This window comes from Panthera uncia, assembly GCF_023721935.1.
Source record: "Panthera uncia isolate 11264 chromosome A3 unlocalized genomic scaffold, Puncia_PCG_1.0 HiC_scaffold_11, whole genome shotgun sequence".
NCBI lineage: Eukaryota > Metazoa > Chordata > Mammalia > Carnivora > Felidae > Panthera > Panthera uncia.
The window spans coordinates 28,877,474-28,899,258 of NW_026057578.1; the positions used below are offsets into that span (position 1 = coordinate 28,877,474).

General features: G+C 44.4%; 1 protein-coding gene across 4 annotated transcripts in view; it reads left to right on the forward strand.

The window, feature by feature from the left end:
• Nucleotides 1-4,796: 4,796 nt before the first annotated feature.
• PTPRA (protein tyrosine phosphatase receptor type A) overlaps nt 4,797-21,785 on the forward strand; it is a 159,059-nt gene continuing 142,070 nt past the window's right edge. For 3 of the 4 annotated variants that reach the window (XM_049650046.1, XM_049650048.1, XM_049650047.1), the window contains exon 1: nt 4,947-5,009. The gene's annotated coding sequence lies outside the window, so the exon portion shown is untranslated. Of the gene's footprint in view, nt 5,010-21,785 lie in introns of all 4 variants that reach the window. The other variant, XM_049650052.1, reaches the window with a different exon arrangement.

The window sequence follows — 21,785 nt, forward strand, 5'->3', positions numbered from 1 at the left end:
GATATAAATCACACTGCAAAGCGGCCATTTGTTATGCTCACCACTTGGGGCAAGAATTTGGACAGGATAGAACAGTCATTTGTTTCTGCTTCATGATATCTGGGACATGAGTTGGAAGACTCAAAGGCTGGGGTGACCTGACATTGGGGGGCTGAAATCATCTGAAGGCTTGCTAACTCACAAGTCTGGGGGTTGAAGCTGGTTGTTGACGGGAACCTTGGCTGGGGTCGTGGGCCAGAACACCTGTGACCCAGGAGAGTTCACAACATGGCAGCCGGGTTCCAAGGACGGCCTCCCAAGGGAGCCAGACAGAGCTGTGCAGCCTTCCCAAACCAGCTTTGGAAGTCACACAGGGCCCATGAGTACCTGCCACATTCTGTCAGGTGGGGGGATATTCCCACCCCGTTTCAAGGGCATATAGACTCTTCTTGCTAGGGGAGAGGCAAGGCTCTGGAAGAGTGTGCAGAGCCGGCAATGTGGCCAGTTTTGGGAACCCCAGTTAGGCACAGCCCATCAGCCTTCTATCAGAATCAGCAGACAGGTCCAGGGAGAGGAAAAGAGATCCCAATATTAGGCTCATCATTTGGAATTCTTCCTCCCCAGCCTTGGCCTCACAATTGCTCACTGCCCTGGCAGTTCTTCGATGCCTTTTTAAAATGTTTCCTCCAGTTCCTCTAACTGTTCTCAGTGAAAAAGGGTTGGTATTTTGCAACCCAGTGTGCCCTCTCTGGAAAGGGGGCCCTGGGCACTGCATTGAGAATGTACACAGTAAAAAGCCTGCACCCCCAAAGTAACATGCCCCATATGAACTCCTGTGATGTGCAAACATTAAGCACTATACATAGGAAGTTTAGAAATAGGTGAGAAATAACGATGACATACAAACGAGGCGACTACATAACAGGGTGTATGCATGTGGAGAAGCACCAGAATTGTCCCAGGGGAGAGCTGTCGGAAAATTAAAGGCAGCTTTGTGTACTTTTTTGTAACGTTAAACACTGATTCCCTCCCTCCCCCAATATTTTATCATGAAAACTTGCAAACATCTAGTTAAGTTGAAAGAATTTGCATTGAACATCTATGTACCCACCACCTGGATTCTGCCGTTAGCATTTTACTATACTTACTGTATCATACATTTCTCCGTCTATCCATCCCTCTGTCCATCTTAAGATGCACTTCAAACTAAGTTGCAGTCCTTGGTACACTTCTGTCTAAATACTTCAGAATTTCATTAACTACAGTTCATTATCTGCAATTTTTTTCTTTTTAGATACAATTTATATATAATGCTCAGATCTTAAGTGTACATTTGCAGAGTTTTGACAAATGCGTACACTTACAGTGATATTTTTAAAACGGTATTTTCCCCCCAAAATCTTAGATTGCTCAATTAAAATTTATGTAAAAAGCCTTCTACTCTGAAAGATTTGCACCGCTGCCCTGGGTCTACAGTCATAAATGGGGCCATGTCTTGGCCAATGAATGGGGCTAGGATTGCGCCTAGGACCAGGATTTTGGGACTGGGGGCAAAAAATTTGGAAACCTTTCTTCTGGTTTGGGATATCAATGACAGCCCTGGAGTGAGGGTGGAGGCCTTCTCAAGATAAGGGGGCTGCAATCTTTTTTAGGTACAAAGCTCAAGCAAATGACCCTTGGAGGTAGAACAGTGGCCTGGAAAGGCACTTGGCTCTCATTTACTCCAACTTTCTATCATTTTGCCTTGCTTTATTTTCATTACAGCATTTAGGAAATTTTCTTTTTCACTTGTTTGTTTATTGTCTGTCTCCCCATCCACAATCTAAATTCCTGAGAGCAGAGACCTTTTCTGTTTTATTCCCTGCTGTGTCCAGCACATGGTTTGCCCTCAGTATTTGTCGAGTGAATGATTCATTGTTCCATTTGCTAGATGGAGAAAGAAGGCCCGGAGAGGGGAGGTGATCTACCTAATGAAATAGGAGTCCTTTACCCCAATTCTCCAGCTCTTCAGCCCTTTTCTCGTGAACCCTGTGACTCCTTGGGGCACCTGTGGGGTGGACGACGAGTGCCTACCTATATGTGTATGCACCTACATGTGTAGGCGTAGGCCCCGGCGGGCAGGGCCTAAAGTAGGACTGGGAGCAGGGCTTCGGCCTCCCACGTGGGTGGGCCTGAGTACAGGAAACCTGCCTGCCTTCCTCTCTCGGACCTGCTGTCTTATTCTCTCCTCTTGGAAGACATCCCTTTGTCCTGTGGTGATGGGGCAAAAGTGTGGAACCCCTGGGCCTCAGATGGGAAGGGGAGGCTGGGCAGGTCTCCATAGGTGGGCAGATGAGGATGGAACTCTGTCCTCTCCACTGGAAACAGGGTCTGTGTGATTACCGAGCCGAACCAAACCAGGGTCTTCAGGATGGGATGTCCAAGACCCTGCCTCTCCTTGGTCTGAGGTTCTCTCACCCCTACATGCACACCACAAATGCGCTGACCACAGGGCCACTGTCTCGTGGAGAGAAGGAACTGCATTTCCTGAGAATGGGTCACTTGCCAAGCTGTACATGCTTATAATTCTCAGTCCAGGCCTGGGACGTTCCAGGAAGAGTAGCAGAGGGAGACTTAGGTCACTCAGTCAATGCCAGGGCTTGAACCCCAGGGCTCTGTGACTCTCACACCCAACCAGCAGCATTTTCCCAAGTGTGACCACATTGTGTGTGTGTGTGTGTGTGTGTGTGTGTGTGTGTGTGTGTGTGTAGGGGGGTATCCTTCAGATGATCTTGAGGATAAACACTTTTTTTCTAAATTTTACTTAAGTAAACTCTACCCCCAACGTGGGGCTCAAACTCCCAACCCCAAGATCAAGTGCTATATGCTCTACTAAGCCAGCCAGGTGCCCCGACACTTTTTATTTTAATAGTTATTTTAACATATGTTAGAAAGTGTAAGTAGCATGTCAAACATTTTATGGTAATGTAAGTAAAATTGTAAAGAAACAAATCAGCCAAAAGAAGCATACTAAGAGATAATAGTAGGTCAGATATAGACAAGGCAAAACTAAGCTGGTGAGGTCTGGTCTTAAGGAACTGTTGCTACCCTAGCCACCCACATGCCTCCTGCACATACAGTCTTTTTTTTTTTTTTTTTTCCCCCCCAGGGTTTCTAAATGCTTTCAGTTCAGGCTTTTCCCCTGTGCAGGCAGACTGACTTGGGACTTTCTGGGAAATGTTTGGAAGAACTTGCCCCCATTGGCTGCCCCTGGGGTCTAACAGAAACTGGGCATGTGGCTAGAGTGTCCACTGGGCAGAGGCGCAGAGGGTTTGGCAGTTTGGTGACCCCTCTGGGCAGGCCCTGCTGAGAGGGAGCAAGAGACACCACTCTCCATAGAGAAGGAACTTCCCTGCCTAGGAAGGGACGGCCTGAAGGAGGCCCACCGCACCCCGTATTCCCAGGCCTTGGCTCTGGTCAGCATACACTCACTTATTCCACAAATGTGGAGGAGGGAGGGTGCATATACAGTCCTAAATTGGCGCCCCAACAACAGGCGGTGGTGGGGACTGGAGGTAATAGGGGCACCAACCCCGAGGAAATAGCAGCTGACGTGGACTCTTGCGCCAAAATGTACCCCCAGGCACCCCTTGTCACGGAGAGTTGCCGCTGGCCAGACTTCCCCTCGGGCGCCACCCACCGCAGGCGCGGACTCCAGCTCTGGGATTAAGGGCCCCCCAGCAATCTCCGTTTGCACACCTCTCTGCAATAGGTCTCCAGCCTGCAGACGCCCAACCACTCGCCCTGATCGGGGATCGGAGCGTTCGAGGGACCTCGTGTGGGGGCCACAACCAGGAGAACATCTCACCCGCCACACACCAGCCCCGTGTAAAGGGGCTTCAGCTGCGGACGCCCAAGTCCGGTAGCCTGGGAACCCACTGCGGCCGGACAGACGTACGCGTAGCTTTGGGACACCACACGTGGGGCAGGGAGCCCTGGGGAGGAGGGCCACGCCTGCAACCCTGACCCCAGCCCCAGGGGCGGAACGCATATCCCGGTCCTCTGTGCGGTTTGAGCCTCCCCTCCCCCGTGGCGTATCGCAAACGACATCCCCTCCGCAGAGCACCGTGTGTCGTATTTTTTCTACTCGACTCGGTGGCAAGCCAGGCCCCGGTACGCGCATCTAGAAAGCGGGAGAGATTTCCTTAGGGTTTGGGTGGGGATGGCGTGAGGTGACAGGGTGCGTAAGAGGACACTTATGGTGCCAGGTCCGTTCTAGGGGCTTCGCAGGTTCCTCTCCCCGAGAGAGCCTACGTCCTTTTGAGTACCTTGCGGCAACTGGGGGGAGGGTAAAAAGTCAGAATGGAACACATTTGGAGAGCGGGGTGGAAAGGCAGCTTTTGAGTTCCAGGCCATCCTGGTTGCTAAACATTGGTATAACTTGCATTTGGCCTCAGTTTCCGCATCTGTAAGCTGGGAAGAAGGCCCACGTCCAGGGGGCTGGGACTGTAGAAGCGGAAGGCGTTGGTGCACCGGCATCAGTACCCCCGGGCTCCGGCTTCCCCGACGTCTGAGCGGCGGTGGGGCGCACTCAAGCCTCCCCGGCGGCGTAGGAGCGGGCGAGGCCGTGAGCCCAGGCTCAGCGCCCTACAGGAGCTAGCGAGCGAGCGCTCGGAGGCGCGCAGGGGCGGGGCCCGCGCGGGCCGGAGACGCCCTTTCGGTATGGGCCAATCAGCGCCCGTCTCTGAACCGCCAATGAAGAAGCGCCTTACAGCCAAGGCCGGGTCGGGAGCGAGGCTGCGGCGAGTGCGGCGCTGACAGAGACGCGCGCGCGCTAGCCAGCTCGGACCCCGGGCCGCGGCCGCCATCACCGCCGCCCGCCCAGTCGCCCCCTCAGCCGCTTCCCCTCGCCATGGAGGCGAGGCCGCCGCCGCCGCCGCGGAGCTCCGAGCCGCGGGCCGGGCGGCGGCCCTGAGGGCGTGTGGCGGGCCGAGACGCCGAGGCGGAGCCGCCGTCCTCGTCCCCAGCGGTCCCGCCCAGCGCCGGACTCGGTGAGTGCTCGCGGCCGCCGCCGCCCCGGTGGGCTCCGCAAGGGGGGGCGGCTCCCAGGCGCGGGTGGGAGGGGTCGCGGGCCGGAGCCCCAGCCCCTCTTTTCCCGGTGGCAGCCATCAGGCGGCTCTAGTGGGACCCCCGCGTCCTTGCGCTGTCCGCGGGGAGGGGGGGGGTGTCCCCGGAAACGTGCCGGACAGGGCGCCGACCCCTCTCGAGTGCCCGGGAACTTCGCGTGCGTCCTCCTGGGGCCAGGCCAGGGCGCTGCCATAGTTCATTCTGAACGAAGCAACTTGGAACGGTGAGACCAGAATCTGCTCAGGGCCGTTTAATGGGGAGACAGAGGAGAGCTCCTGGCATGAGAAAATTTGCTCTTGCGGAGACCAACTTTTCTTTCCCTTAAACCCCCCTGGCCCGTGTCCCAGGCCCCCCTCTTTTCCGCCCACTCCCAACTGTTGAGGCTGCTTAAAGAAGGGAAATAGGGGCTCAGAGCTGCCCAGAATTCACAATGAGCCAATTGGGAACGCAGATCTCCTTCCTTTTTACTTTTGGTAAATAGAGCCGACCTTGGTTTTTGGAGAATTGGTTCCTAATTGTATGTCCTGAAGATAAAAATGACAATGGCAGAGCTGAGGGTTGTTTGTCTGCTTGTGTTTTCGATCAGTGGTGATGTTTGTAGGACCGAGAGGAGGAATGCTCAGAGCCTCCGTAGGCAGGGTAAATGCCTTCAGAAACCTGTTCCCGGGGTAGGGATTCGTGCTCCAGGACCAGTCCCCTCTCCCAGGAGGCGTCTTCGCCTGCCGCCTGCTTGCTGTGACGGCAGAGCCCCAGAACCAGAAGATGGTGGGCGAGGAGAGAACCGAGCGAGGGTGGAAGATGGGCGAACATCCTCCTGCCTGGCCACTCCTTCAGAAAACACAGATCTGATGCTGTCACTTGTTTACTTAAAAACTCCTCGCTCTCCTTTTCCCACGGGATGAATGAAGCCCAGAATGTCCCATCAGGTCATACAAGCCTCTGGACAGGCTGGCCATTCATATTTACTCCGAGCTTCCCTCACCCCTAGCCATTCAGCCCTCACCCCTGCTGGACTGCCTCTTCACGCCTTTGGACGCCCTTGCTCGTGCCAGCCTCTTTCCGCCCCGCCTTTCCCTGCCAAGCTCTACCTCTTTCTTTAAAGGTCTTCTCCTTCGGGAAGCTTCCTGAGGCCAGGAGCTGTGTCTTGTGTACCTTTTTCCATCTGCCGTGCTGGGAGGATTCTTCCTCTCCGTTGTCCTGTGGGTCCCATCCCGTCTCTTCCCCCTTGGGTGTCTTGTCTCTGTGTACTCCAGACCCCCACTGCCTGAGAGCATCTTCTCCTGGGTGTTTCCTGAAGGCCTGCCTGCGTGGAGTCCCTGGCACACCCGGGACTTTCAGGATCCTGGTTGCCTGTCTCCCCGTGTCCGTTTCATCCAGTCCCCGTAAGTAGTCAGTAAGCAGGAACCGGCAGGTCTCACATCTTCCTGGTCTCCAATCTGCCTGTCTCTGAAAGCCTCAAAGCCCCCTGGTCTCTGAGCCTCAAGTGGTCTGGCTCAGATGTGCGTTCTAGGGCGTGTGGGATCCAGGAGGCTGTTCACTGGGTACCTTTTAGCGAGTTATTTACCATCTGGATGAAATTCAGAACCAGAAAAGCCAATCTTCTGATTTAAGTAAAGGCATTCATGTGCCTTCTGTTTGCCACGTGAAGTGCTTGGGATGCAAAATAAAAGCAAGGGAGTAAAATCTTTACCTTTTAGGGGCTCATAGTACAGGTAAGGTGAATACAAATACATCGTAAGTGCTATGAGAATGTGATAATAATAATAGTTATTTTATTTGCCTTGTGAGACACTTTGTAATAAATTCATCCTATGAATGACTTAATCTTTCAACAGCCAAGTAGGGGCTTATTCCTGTTTGACAAGGGTGCAAACTGAGGCCATATAGTGGGCAGATGGAGGAAGAGTCAGGATTTGAATCTTGGCAGTCTAGTTCCAGAGCATCTGCCATGCTGCATAGACAGCATTCCTTCCCTGAGAGGTCCAAGAAAGCTTTCCTGGGAGGGGTGTTTGGGTCATGAAGGGTGCATATGAGTTTGTGTGTTGTAGACAGGATGTAGGAAAGAAGGAGCAGCGCAGGAGGGCTTGGAGGTGGAAGGAATCCACTATCCTTGGGGAGCAGGGAGAGGTTAAACAACTGGGTTGGGTAGAGGGGAGAAGGGTGGGAGATGAGATTAGGGTGAGCTTGCAGGGCTGTTTGTGCTGTTTTCGAGTTTGGGCAGTGGAGAGCCACTGGGGGATTTTAAAGACCGTCAGGGACCTGGGCTGACTGGGCTCTAAAAGATCACTTCGGGGCAGTGTGAGGCCAGATGCTGATGCCCCTGCAATTTAGGAGGCAATGACCAAGCCCTACTGGGGCAGAATGATAGCCTCTTAGACTCAGAGGGAGGCCTACAGAGAATCCTCAGGTTTGGGAAAAGATCGATACATCTGAGAAAAAAACTCCAGCAGTATAAAAAGGGAGAGAGAAGAAAATAAGTCTCTCTCCTACCCTGCTTCCTCCAGAGATGGCTGAAGTTTCCAGTTTCTGTGGCCTTACATAGACACTGTTGCTTTAGAAACACATGTCTACCTGTCCATGTTCCTCCGCCTGTGGTACATACCAGTCACACCTTTTTCCTTTTTCCTTAGCACATTTAGAAAATCATTCCATATTTGTAGACATAAAGCTGTTCATTCTTTCTGTTGACATTTTAAAGTTTTTTCATTGTATGGCTGCAGCATAGTTTGTAACTAGTCTTTGTGTTAAGCAACATTTAAGTTTCCAGGTTTTTCTATTACAGTGTTACAGTGAATGTTTTTGTAGATAGTACATTGTTAGGAACTTATGTGTAAAATGATCTGAACCATGTATTTCTAGAAGTGGAATTACTGGGTCAAAGAATCTATGTGCATTTAAAATTTTCAGACATATAGCCAAATCACCACCTCTTCAAGGGGGTTGTACTAACTCAGTCATTCTCCTCCCAAAATGTGAATGGGACTCAGTGGATCTTGATCAGCGTGTGTATGCGATGCTTTTTCAGATATCATAAGCCTACTTTTCCTTCACCTACTCTCCCCCCCCCCCCCCCCCCGTGATTCTAACTGATTTCTTTTGGTTTACGGAGGGAGACATTGAGGCTCAGAAGGATAAGTGCCTTGTGTGATTTGTCAGCATGGGTGGTGGTTGTTTTTTAAGCAGTTCTGATATTTGTATTGGTCCAGCACCTTTCACTGGAGGCACTCAGAATTGATTTGTAAACATTGTTGCATTATTTTTCTCCACCTTCATGTGGAAAAAATGGGATGCAGGTGAAGTTTGAATTTGAGTTATAAGCAGGAAGCTGGCCAAATACAGAATCTTGTCTTTTTACTTCCAGTGCAATAACTAATAAATGTTCCCAAATACCAAAGCTGAAGAAATATGTTTTTAGTGAGACTGAGTACAACAAAAATAGCACTATATAACACAAACTTAATAAACTTGAACAGCAAACCCGTAAATAACCCAACATTAAAATTTGTTTTAATATATTCTCTGTAAGGATGGCTGGCTCAGTCATTAGAGCATGTGACGCTTGTTCTCAGGGTTCGAGCCCGAGATGTTCAAGCCCTATGTTGGGTATAGAGTTTACCAAAATTATGTATATATACTCTCTATAGAAAAGAGAATTTATTAAATTGTAAAATTTTAAATGTAAAATTGTATTTGTTTTATTTTTTTAAATTTTTACCTTAATTCCAGTTAACATACAGTGTTATATTAGTTGCAGGTGTGCAAAATATACATACATTTATAATTCTTTTTAATCTTTTATTTATTTTTGAGAGAGAGAGAGAGAGAGAGACTGAGTGTGAGCAGGGGAGGAACAGAGAGACAGGGATCTGAAGCAGACTCCAGGCTCTGAGCTGTCAGCACAGAGCCCAACATAGGGCTCGAACCCAAGAACCATGAGATCATGGGACGTGTACAATATATTGATTCACCAACTCCATACATCACTTGGTGCTGATCACAAGTGCACTCCTTAATCCTCGTCGCCTGTTTAACCCATCCCCCCACCCAAACTATATTTACTTTATTTATTTCTTTGTTTATTTTTAAGTAGGCTCTACACCTAATGTGAGGCTTAAACTCAGCCCTTGAGATGAGAGTTGCATGCTCTACTGACTAAGCCAGGCAGGCTCTTGTACATTTAAATTCACATCTATTTGTGTCAGTATACAGGCATAGCTTTTTTTAATAGTCTGTATACATGGAATATGATTTTTGTATTTTTGAAGAGCATCAAATATTTTATACTCATTTATGTATCTAATTTATATATAAATATTTTTAAATTTTAACTAATTTTTTTTTTTTAATTTTAGAGAGAGCACAAGCAGGGAGAGGAAGAGAGAAAGAATCTTTTTTTTTTATTTAAAAAAAATTTTTTTTTTTTTTACGTTTATTTATTTTTGAGACAGAGAGAGACAGAGCATGAACGGGGGAGGGTCAGAGAGAGAGGGAGACCCAGAACCTGAAACAGGCTCCAGGCTCTGAGCTGTCAGCACAGAGCCCGATGCGGGGCTCGAACTCACGGAATGCGAGATCATGACCTGAGCCGAAATCGGACGCCCAACCGACTGAGCCGCCCAGGTGCCCCGAGAAAGAGAATCTTAAGCAGGCTCCACGCTCAGCTCAGAGCCTGACACGGGGCTCTGTCTCCCTAACTGTGAGATCATGACCTGAGCCGAAATTGTCAGTTGCTCAACTGACTGAGCTACCCAGGTGCCCCTCATTTATGTATCTGATTTAAATCACAGAATGGTATTCTATGCATTGATAACAGTAATTTAATTCTTTTTGCTATTATAAATGATTTTGGTTAAGATTTTTTTTTGGTTAAGATTTTATTTTTAAGTGATCTCTATACCCATCATGGGGCTCAAACTCACAGTCCCAAGATCAAGACTCGTATCCTCTGCTGATTAGGCCAGCCAGGTGCTCCATAAAGGGTACTTTTCAGCACCTTTCTTCAAATACTTCTTTTGGATTATTTTCTTGGACTCTTGCTCCTAAGATGGGTTCACTGAGTCAGGTTATGGTTCCAGTGCCAAATTGCTATCTGGAAAGGTTGAACTACATTATAACATTATCAGCAATTTATGTGGCCCTTTTTCCTGACAATCCAGTCAATGGTATTACAAACAAAACCTAATATTTGATTTTATTAATTTAACCAAAACGTAATGGCACTTTGAATTAGGTTTAATTTACATTTCTCTGGAAAGAGACCAGTAGCTCATTTAGATTTGGAAATAAGTACAGTGCTATGTTATGTATCCTATCCAAGAGTTATGTATTTAAAGAACTTTTTTTTTCACCCAGTGTTTGTTTATTTTTGAGAGAGAGAACATGAGCAGAGGAGGGGCAGAGAGAAACGGGGACAGAGGATCTGAAGGGGGCTCCGTGCTGACAGCGGCGAGCCTGATGTGGGGCCTAAACCCACAAATCGTGATACCATGACCTGAGTTGAAGTTAGACGCTCAACCGACTGAGCCACCCAGGCACCCCTAAAGGCAACTTGTTTTTAAGGAAATACATGGTTAATAGGTCAGAAATACTGTTGGGGCGCCTGGGTGGCGCAGTCGGTTAAGCGTCCGACTTCAGCCAGGTCACGATCTTGCGGTCCGTGAGTTCGAGCCCCGCGTCAGGCTCTGGGCTGATGGCTCGGAGCCTGGAGCCTGTTTCCGATTCTGTGTCTCCCTCTCTCTCTCTGCCCCTCCCCCGTTCATGCTATGTCTCTCTCTGTCCCAAAAATAAATAAAAAACGTTGAAAAAAAAAAATTAAAAAAAAAAAATACTGTGGAAATTTAGGTATGAAACATAAGACTAGATGCTGTTTAACTGAGAATACTAGACATTGTGTCAGGAACTGGGGATATCCTAGAGTAACATGGATGTGATGTATGACCTTTCACATTTGTGAGCTAATGCCAGAGAAATTCAATGTTAGACAGTACTTAAAAATTTACAAAGGCCCTGAGCTGAGAAGGGGTTTAGTAACTTAGGGCATTGCTTCTCTAACTTGGATGTTCACATGAACCATCGGGGGACCTTGTTAAAATGCCAAGTCCTAATTCAGTAGGTCTAGGGTGGGACTTGGGATTCTGCATTACTAACCAGCTCCCTGGTGAGGCAGATACTGCTGTGGGTGGCTTGATCACATTTAGAGTAGCAAGGCCTAATTGAGGCCTTTGTGAGTAAGAGGGGTAGTTCACACTGGCTGCACTTTAGATTCACCCGAGGAACTTAAAAAATCAGGGATGCAAATACCCCACCCCCAGGTATTTTGATTTAGTTGGTCTAGGGTGAGACCTGAGAATGTATATTTATTTAACTCCCCAAGTGATTCCAGTATGCAGCCAGGGCTGAGAACTCCTGGGCTAGAGAGAGGCAGGAGCCAGAGTTGAAGGGCCCTATATGACATGCAAGGGTGTTGGACTTTATCCTGAAGGCAGAGCTAAGCCATTATAGGATTATAAGGAGGAGAGTGAACTAATCAGATTTGCAGTTGTAAAAAGTTCACTGTAGCTGCAATCTGGAGCGGTAGTTTTCAAAGTGGGGTAGGTAGGATGATTCACTGTGATGCTGGAAGAAAATTAGAGCTTTTTATCATTTTTATGATAAAGCATTAAGTTTAGGTATTGTCACTGGCATCTTTTTGGGTCTGTAAGTCAGTGTTAATGTGTTAACTGCAGAACTTTGGGTGTCCTCAAGGGAGTTCTGTGAGCAAGCAGATCCATAACCATACATTTGCTTTCAGTATATTGCATCATTGATAACAGTTTATGTTAGTTTTTATTAAACTAACCCTCACAAAATGGACAAGTGACTTAAAGCAATTTCTGCAAAGAAACCAGGGACTGAAGAAAATATGAATAATGCAAGCACAAATAGCTGACCCTTGTTCAGCTATTACAAACTCTTGGTGAGCTACTAAATCAGGTTAAATAAGTCAGCCCTTAATATATTGGAAAGTATAGAGAAGCCTATTTAAAACATGGATTTACATCCTCTGTCATTGATGGGAATCTTGTCTTAAGAGTATGTAGAACGTTGAGATATGAAATAATGAAATATAAGCCTGTCATTAGTACCAAGACATCTGAAAACAGCATACAGAGAAACTCTACATTTTTCTTTTTCCAGTGATGTTTCAAGTTATAGGCTATTCAGTGAGATGCTTTACACAACTTTATTAACCTAGTGACTAAAGTATATATTTTGAGGTTTCTCGTTCTTATGGAAGACAAAAAGACACATACCATTGACAGGTTCTTCCTGTTGTGCCCTACCCACCAAAAGGCTTGCTTTAAAAAAAAAGTATGGAAAACAATATGTCAAGAAACCAAAATGCATTCCTTTTTCAGCAAATACTCTTATATGATGAACAGAAAATGTTGCTGAAGATTTGAACAGTATTAGGACAAATTCTGCAGTATGGGAGGTTTGCTATATGTAATTATAAAAGTATAGAAGCTTCTATCATGTCTTAGTATTTGCTAGGTTTTCTTTTAATAATACCCCCCCCCCCCCATTACATCTTTTGTGAGCTACTGGAGGAAGATTATACTGGAGAAGACATAATAGTAAATGATTGCTTTAATGACACTGCTGTGTGGAATAATTGTCTAAATGTAAACTACTGACAAAGTTGCTTTGACTGAATAAAAGGATGAAATTCATTCACTGCCTCTTCATGGACTATTGAGGCAGGTTATCATTTGTTGGCTATCTTGTAGAGTTGATGTTATGCATTTTTCTCTTACAAAAAAAAATTGTTGACTTTTTCTGTGTGTGCTACCTGGCAAATATTATTTGAAAAATTAATATCCTCAGTCTGCCTCTTCAAGTAAAGGTGTTATCTTAACAATGAATGAAAAGTAACCACTTTTTCTCTTAAAAGAAATGTGCTCTGGAGTAGTCTTTTCCTCGTAATTAAAAAAAAAAAGCTTTATTGAAATATAATTTACATATCATAAATTCACCCTTTTAAAATGTACAGTTCAGAGGTTTTCAGTATATTCTTGGAGTTGTACAGTCATCACCGCCATCTAATTTCAGAACATTTTCATCATCCCAAGAAGAAATTATGCACCCATTAGTGTCATTCCCCGTTCAGCCCATCCCCCAGCCTCCGGCAGTCAGGTTACCTTTCTGAGTCTATGGATATGCCTGTTCTGGACATAGCATATAAATGGAATCGTACAATGTGTGGCTTTTACCTAGTTAATGTTCTTGGGGTTCCTCCATGTTGGGCATGTATTGTACTTCATTGCTTTTTGTAACTGAGTGATACAATGTTCCATTATATGAATACACCACATTTTGTTTATCCCTTAATCAGTTAGTGAACACTTGGATTGTTTCCACTTTTTGCCTATTATGAATAATGCTGTCGTGAACATGTTTCCACGTAGACATATGTTTTAATTTCTCTTGAGTATATGCCCCGGGAGTGGAATTGCTGGGTTAAATGGTAATAACTCTTTAACTTTTAGAGGAGCTGCCAAAACCGTTTTCTAAAGCAGATGCGCCATTTTGCAGTTCTCGCAGCAGTGTACCAGGGTTCTGGTTTCTCCATATCCTCAACAACACTTGTTGTTCTGTATTTTTTTTTTTTTTTTTTGTGTAGGCTCCACACCCAATGCGGGGCTGGAATTCACAACCCCGAGATCAAGAGTTGGGGGCTCACTGACTGAGCAAGCCAAGTGCCCCCTCTGCGTTCTTGATTAAGCTATCTTAGTGGGTGTGAAGTAGTATCTCATTGTGGTTTTTATTTGCATTTCTCTGATGATTCATGATGTCATTGTTATTTTGTTGCACCTATAAAAACTCTCATAACTCTACACATGAAAAACTTGGAAACATAATTTGTTACCTGATAAAAATCTCCAAATGTATTTCTAAAAAATGTCCAGATGATCTAGTTAAATAAAGGACCTAGACATTGATCATCAGTGGTTGTTAAAACCATTAAGAAAGTTTATAATAGATCAGACTGACAGTCTTATGATTAATTATGTTATCTCCAAAATGGATACAACTAAACCTTATGTTCCTCCAGTGTTGTACAGTAGGAAAAATATAACACCATTCATGAAATATTCTCCCCCAAACAAAATAAGATCAAATCTGACTTATTAAATTTCTAGATTTAACACAAGTTTATAGAATGTAATTAGAAAATCATAATGTGAGAAATTCTACAGACGAACCCAGTTACTTCAAATAATGCAAAAAAAAAAAAATGGAGAATTATTACAGATTAGAAAAGACTTGAGACATTAACTCAATGTAATATGTATACCTTGTTTAGATCCTGTTTCATATAAACCAGCTGTAAAAAGATATTTATGAAACCATTGGCAATAATTTGAATATCATTTGTATATTCGATGATTTTTGAAAAATTATTTTAATTATTTTAAAGTATTATAATAGTATTGGAGTTACATTAAAAGGCAAGACTCCTGGGGTGCCTGGGTGGCTGAGTCAGATAAGCATCCAACTCTTGGTTTAGGCTTAGGTCATAATCTCAGTCATGGGATCGAGCCACGATGTGGAGCCTGCTTGGGATTCTCCCTCCCTCTCTCTCTCTACCCCCTCCCTACCTCAAAAAAACAAACAAACAAACAAACAAACCCAACTGTTTTCTTTTAGAGATAAGTACTGTAGTATTTATGGATGAAATAATGCGATGTCTCAAATTTGTTTTAAAATAATTCATTGTGGGGGCATCTGGATGGCCCAGTTGGTTCAGTGTCCCACTTTGGCTCAGGTCATGGTCTCATAGTTCTGTGAGTTCGAGCCCCGCCTTGGGCTCTATACTGACAGCTCAGAGCCTGGAGCCTGCTTCGGATTCTGTGTCTCTTTCTCTCTCTGCTCCTCCCCCACTCACACTCTGTCTCTCTCAAAAATAAATAAAAACATTTTTTAAAAGTTAAAAAAATAATAATTCATTGTGGGGCCACCTGGGTGGTTCAGTCAGTTGAGCGTCTGGCTCAGGTCACGATCTCAGTTTGTGGGATCGAGCCCTGCATAGGGCTCTGCACTGACAGGGTGGAACCTGTTTGGGATTCTGTCTCTCCCTCTCTTTCCCTGCCCCTCCCCTGCTTGTATGCATGTGCGTGCTCTCTCTCTCTCTCTCTCTCTCTCTCTCTCTCTCTCTCTCAAGATAAATAAACTTAAAAAATAATAATTCATTGTGTTTGGTCATTTATAGGTGATTTACCATATATTAATAGTTATCGAAGCTGGATATATGTATAAAAGAGTTAGAGTTTGCACTTCTTTTGTGTGTTTCAACATTTCTATAGTAAAAAGTTAAAAAAAGAAAATACCTTAAGTGAATAGGTATTTATACCTATTGTGAATAGGTGAATAGTTTTAGTGGGATTGCAAATCCATTTGTTAGGAATAAAAAATGTAACATCTTCTGATTAGTTTTCAAAAGTAATTGCATCAGGGAAGATGGACATTTGCCAGCGAGATTTAAAGGAAAATGTTTGTATAATGGTTGGGGTTGGAAAAATAAATGGCCATGATTTAGTAAGCATTGCCATAGTGCTCTTTCCTTTTGGACCCATATTTCTTTCTGGCTATGATAGCCATTAAAGCCAAGCATTGATTTGAGACCAACTTTTAGATTGCTCTGTCATAAAGTATTAGAATGAGGTTTTTCAAGCAGAGGGAGAAATATTTGATTATATGGATCACACTAATATTTTTAAAATTAACTTAATATTTTAATGATAGCAATAGTTTTTATACTTACCCATATAGAAACCATTATTGTGATCATTACTTTGTTACATTTGAAAATCAGTGTTTTGTAGCATTCACATTTATTAGTACTGTTGTCATATTTATAGGTGAGCATTTTTTGGGGATGTATATATTGGTTGATAGGCTGGTGTATAGTTGAAAGGTTTGTCATTACTGTGGAGAATGAACTGGACAGAGTATAGAGACTAATTTGATGGTTGTTAGAGCCAGGAGTGATGGCATTCAGGAATGGTTTGGGGTAGGGCGAGTGGGGATAGAGATGGGGATGGGAAATGTCTGGTAAGTATGATTTAAGCAATAGAAATGTTAGTAGGGTTCCAGAACCCTGGCTTTTTAGAAGAGATGATTGTCAGTGAACTGAGCTTCTGTGTGTGGGAAGAATTTGAAACCTCATTGCTATGAATTGTGCAAGTGGTTCTCAAATATTGATTGACAAGTAAGTAGCTTAACCAGCAATTAGCTTTCAAACGTTGGTTGGCCGGTGGCTTAATACAATGCCGTAAATACATTAATACTACCCGTTAATAAAGAGAATGTCTTCCATTGATGTATCAGCAGTACTGTTACCAGAGCAATGTGGAATAGTTCCAGGACTTTCGACTGTTCTTCTAAAAGGAACTGGGGGAGGGGTGGCAGAGCTTATACAGGGATGCTTCTGTTCTTCTGGTGGTCCTTTCCATGTCTCCAGTGATGTGAATGCTTTACTCACCTCTCAGGGAGTGAGGCCAGTCCCCGATTCAGTACCTCTGCCTGCTTTCTCTGTGAGACCACTGCTCTTTGGTGCTCCTTACTGCCCGACTGAACCCGCTTACTTTGTTAACGGGCTAAATTCACAGCGACTTCCAGCTGGTGTTTCTCTCTTTACCCAGTCTGGGGTGCTAGCCTGGCCCAGCGTTTTGCTACTCATTGGTAGAAGTCATAAACGATTTCTTTTTCTTCTTGTAGTTCATACCCAGTTAGCAGTAGTGCTGTTGGCAGCAGTTGTGAACCTCTCAGGCAGTGATTCTTGATAGTGGCTGTCTATGGTGGAGGGGAGGCAAGTTTGAGAAAGTGTTGTTGTTGTTGTTGTTAAATGTTTATTTATTTTGGCAGAGAGAGAGAGAGAGTGTGCGCAAGCAAGTGGGGTGGGGGCCAGAGAGAGAGGAGAGAGAGAATTCCAAGCAGGCTCTGTGGTATTAACAAGGAGCCTGACTTGGGGCTCGATCCCACAAACTGTGAGATCATGATCTGAGGCAAAATCAGCATCAGACGCTTAACCGACTGAGCCACCCAGGCGGTCCAGTTTCTTAAAAAACAAGAAAAATACATGGGGCACCTGGGTGGCTCAGTCGGTTAAGTGTCCGACTTCGGCTCAGGTCATGATCTCGCAGTTTGTGAGTTTGAGCCTGGCATCGGGCTCTGTGCTGGAAGCTTGAAGCCTGGAGCCTGCTTCGGATTCTGTGTCTCCCTCTCTCTCTGCCCCTCCCCTGCTCTCTCTCTCTCTCTCTCTCTCTCTCTCTAAAAAATAAGAATAAACATTAAAAAAAATGAAAAAAAATAAACATGGTATTATGTTTTTTAGTCAGTGTATTTTTAAGTTCTGCTTCATTTAAAATCTTGTATGCATTTCAATAATTAGTACATGTGCATGTTAAAATATTCCCATAGTATTAAAAATACACAATAAAAGGTAATTCTCACCCATCTTCCAAGTTCCCCTCTTCAGAAGCATCCCCAGGTACTATGAAACTTGTAAAACCTTCCATAAATAGTACATGCTCATACAGTGTGTTTCTTAAGTTTGACATTTCAGCTAACATTGAAGGAGGCTGTGGGCGTTTTATGTTTACTCAAGGGGGTGAGTGTTAAGGCAAATTGAGGTGTGCTGTTCTTACCTTTGGCTGGGGGGTTAGGTGGAGTTCAGTAGTTTCTCCAGTGTTAGTGGGAGAGATTGCTTACACAGTTCATACTTACTCAGTTGCATTTAGTTTTCAAAGGTTCTACTTTAAAGGCTATTGGAGAGCAGGTAGTGGTTAACAGAGCAGCTCACTTATCTGTGTGTTTTTTTTAACGTCTGAGTGGGGCTTTTGTGCACAGAAAGGACTACTTAAAATTACTTGGGTTTAAATTAATATTCATTTGATTTAAGTGGCAAATGAAAAACTTGGTTTTCCTTTGGTCTTGTTATTGTACTCGTAAGCATTGTAATTTTTGTACAGAAATAAGAGCAATAACTTTTACTTGCTCTTTAATTAATGTAATTCAAACTTAACATGAAATTCCTTCATATTCCTTTATTAGGGGATTAAATTTCCTTAGATGTTTAAAATACATTTATACATTCAATCTGTCAAGTACAGCCAGTCTTTGATAGGTCAGGGTTACCACCTTAATAAGCAGAATCTCCTTAAGCACTTGAGCAATACTGAGAAATTAAACTTACAAATTTAGTAAAGCAGACTCTCTTAAGACTTCCAGTGCTTTTCATTAGCTGAATCTGAATTACCAACATTTAAAAACCACATATCCTAACCTAACCAAAACTTAGTACTGTGGGTATGATATACCTTATCTTGTTCATGTCTTTTTCTTCCAGAGTTGTAATGTCATTTACCCAATTAAGGAAGAAATGGGAAAATGTAGAAAGGATGAGAGAGGGAAAAGAAAGGAGTAAATGTTATAAACTGTACATTTACTCCTCTAACTATCTTTCCAGGAGTTCTGTGACACACTCCTGTTTTTTTCTCTACCTCTATGGCCACTCCTCAGTTCCCTTAGGCCCCTCTTCTCTAATCACTCTTGAACTTCTCAAATATTTCCATCCTCAGCCCTCTTGTGTTTCATCCTACACATTCTTTCTGGAAGCACATGCCTAGGCCCATGGCTTCAGCTTCCGGCTTCTTGCTAATTAGGAGAAAATTTGTCCTCAGCACAGACTGGATGATAGCCAACAACCTACTGGTCGTCTCTCTTGGGCTGTTTCCCAGACACCAACAGGCTCAGAACTGCCCTCATCTTCCCTTTAAATGTGTTATTTTTATATTTTCTATTTTGATGAATGGCACAACCTAGTAACCCAGACCAGAAACTTGGATGATAATGTTCATGTGGTTAATGATGTGTTCCTGTCTGTTTTACCTTTAACATTTCTCAAATTTGCCTAATTTCCTCTATCCCATTTGTCCCTTAGCTCAGGTTTTTACTCACGTAGATGACTGCTACAGGTTTCTTAGATGTCTACTCATTACTTCCTTGTTCCAGGTCATTTGTCACATTGCTACTAAGAGTACTTGTTTTGACTTTCTTGTCTAATCATAGCACTCTCCAGTTTGTTTTTTTTAAATTTTTTTCTTTAAGTGTTTATTTATTTTTGAGACAGAGAGAGACAGAGCATGAACGGGGGAGGGTCAGAGAGAGAGGGAGACACAGAATCAGAAACAGGCTCCAGGCTCTGAGCTGTCAGCACAGAGCCCAATGTGGGGCTCGAACTCACGGACCGCGAGACCATGACCTGAGCTGAAGTCGGACACTTAACCAACTGAGCCACCCAGGCTCCCCAGCACTCCCCAGTTTAAAATCCTCTGGATGGGCACCTGGGTGTCTCGGTCAGTTGAGCATCTGACTCTTGATTTCGGCTCAGGTCATGATCTCACGGTTCATGGGTTCGAGCCAGTGTGGAGCCTGCTTGCAATTCTCTCTCTCCTTATTTCTCTGCCCCTCCCCCCTCAAAATAAAACAAAATCCTCAATAAAATTCATACTTCTTATCATACCAAGTTTTTGCATTCCAACTCCTCTTAGCCTTTTTAGCCTTACCATCCCCCCCCCCCCCCCCCCCCATTGTGCTATACTTCTTCAGATTGTCTGCCTTTGGCTAGACTGCCCATCTCCCTCTTTGCCTGGCATTATAATTTCTTATATGAGGATTACCTCCTAGAGTCAACATTGCCTTACTGACTGCCTCAAGTCTGATCTAGGTATAAATCCTGCGCTTATTTCTTATATCCTGTCACTTCCCATATTGTGTGGTAATCCATGCAGTTATGTTGTATAATAATCCAGACATTAGCACGTGCAGATTAGTGTTCTTAGAATGGTATTGGTGGTTCAAAATGGTAGTAATATGTAGTTTTGCTAAGCCACAAATTCATGTTACCTGCTCCTTGAGTTTGGCAGCAAGTGGGTTCACTTAGCTCTTCAGTGAGCCTAACCTCACTTCAGGATCTAAAGCTGTCTTTTTATTATTTCCTGCTTTTTCCTATTCATTTTTTAGTTTTGTAAGTTTTATTTTCTGATTCCAATACTGGAAAAGTTTTTTTTTTTTTAATGTGTTTTATTTATTTTTGAGAGAGAGAGAGAGAGAGAGCGTGCAAGCAGGGGAGGGGGGGGGGGGGAGAGAGGATCCGAAGTGGGCTCTGTGCTGACAGCAGACAGCCCAGCGCAGGGCTCGAACTCACGAACCGCAAGATCATGACCTGAACTGAAGTCAGACACTTAACTGACTGAGCCACCCAGGTGCCCCAAAAACTGGAACATAGTTTTAAAACAAGAAACTTTAAGCCCCTATTATGCCCTCAAAACTCAGAAGGTTTTTGAGATGCCTTTTTCTTCTTTTCTTCTCCCATCCTCCTTATCTTTGGCATGAAGTTAGGGGATGCAAACTCAAACATGTATTTGGAGGCCAGGCGGGCACTCTGAATGAGAGGAGTAGATCTGCCGGGTCCTGTGCCACACTGGAGGTTCCATGGCCTAAAGGAGTTCACATTCGATTTTTAAAAAAAAAAAATTTTTTTAACATTTTATTTATTTTTGAGACAGGGAGAGACAGAGCATGAACAGAAGAGGGTCAGAGAGAGGGAGACACAGAATCTGAAACAAGCTCCAGGCTCTGAGCCGTCAGCACAGAGCCTGACGCGGGGCTCGAACTCACAGACCGCGAGATCATGACCTGAGCCGAAGTCGGCCGCTTAACCGACTGAGCCACCCAGGCGCCCCTCATTCGATTTTTTTTTTTAAATTTTTTTTTAACGTTTATTTATTTTTGAGACAGAGAGAGACAGAGCATGAACAGGGGAGGGTCAGAGAGAGGGAGACACAGAATATGAAGCAGGCTCCAGGCTCTGAGCTGTCAGCACAGAGCCCAACGTGGGCTAGAACTCACGGACCGCAAGATCATGACCTGAGCCGAAGTCGGCCGCCTAACCGACTGAGCCACCCAGGCGCCCCTCATTCGATTTTTTTTTAACACACTGTGCTACCAGTTTGTGACGGTCACTCTAACTGCCAAAGGCTATACGTATATGATCCAGTTTATCTTTCTCTTTGAAATTGAATTCATAAAACAAAACTAACCATACTATTACTTATTCTTCTAGACTCCACTGATGTATCACCTACTTAGTGAAGCTTCCTGATTTCACCCAGAGATTACCTTTCCTTTCTTTTAGGATTGGCATAACAACTGTACTGTTGATCACAGTGTATTTTAATTACTTATTTTCATGTCTTAATTTCCTGGTAGTTTATTGAGGACAATTATTTATTGATGAGCATGTCTTCTATTAAGAGTTTAATACATTTGCGTTGAACATTGAATGAAGTACTAGGCAACAGGTACTGATTAAAACCAAAATGTGGAGGGGTGGCTGGGTGGCTCAGTTGGTTAAGTGTCCAACTTCACCTCGGGTCATGATCTCACGGCTTGTGGGTCTGAGCCTCGCATCAGGCTCTGTGCTGACAGTTCAGAGCCTAGGGTCTGCTTCGGATTCTGTGTCTCCCTCTCTGCGCCTCCCCTGCTCATACTCTGTCTCTCTCAAAAATAAATAAAACATTTAAAAAATTAAAAAAAAAAAAAAACAAAATGTGGAGGTCAAGAATATAATAACACTTTTTTCTTTTAGTGATTTG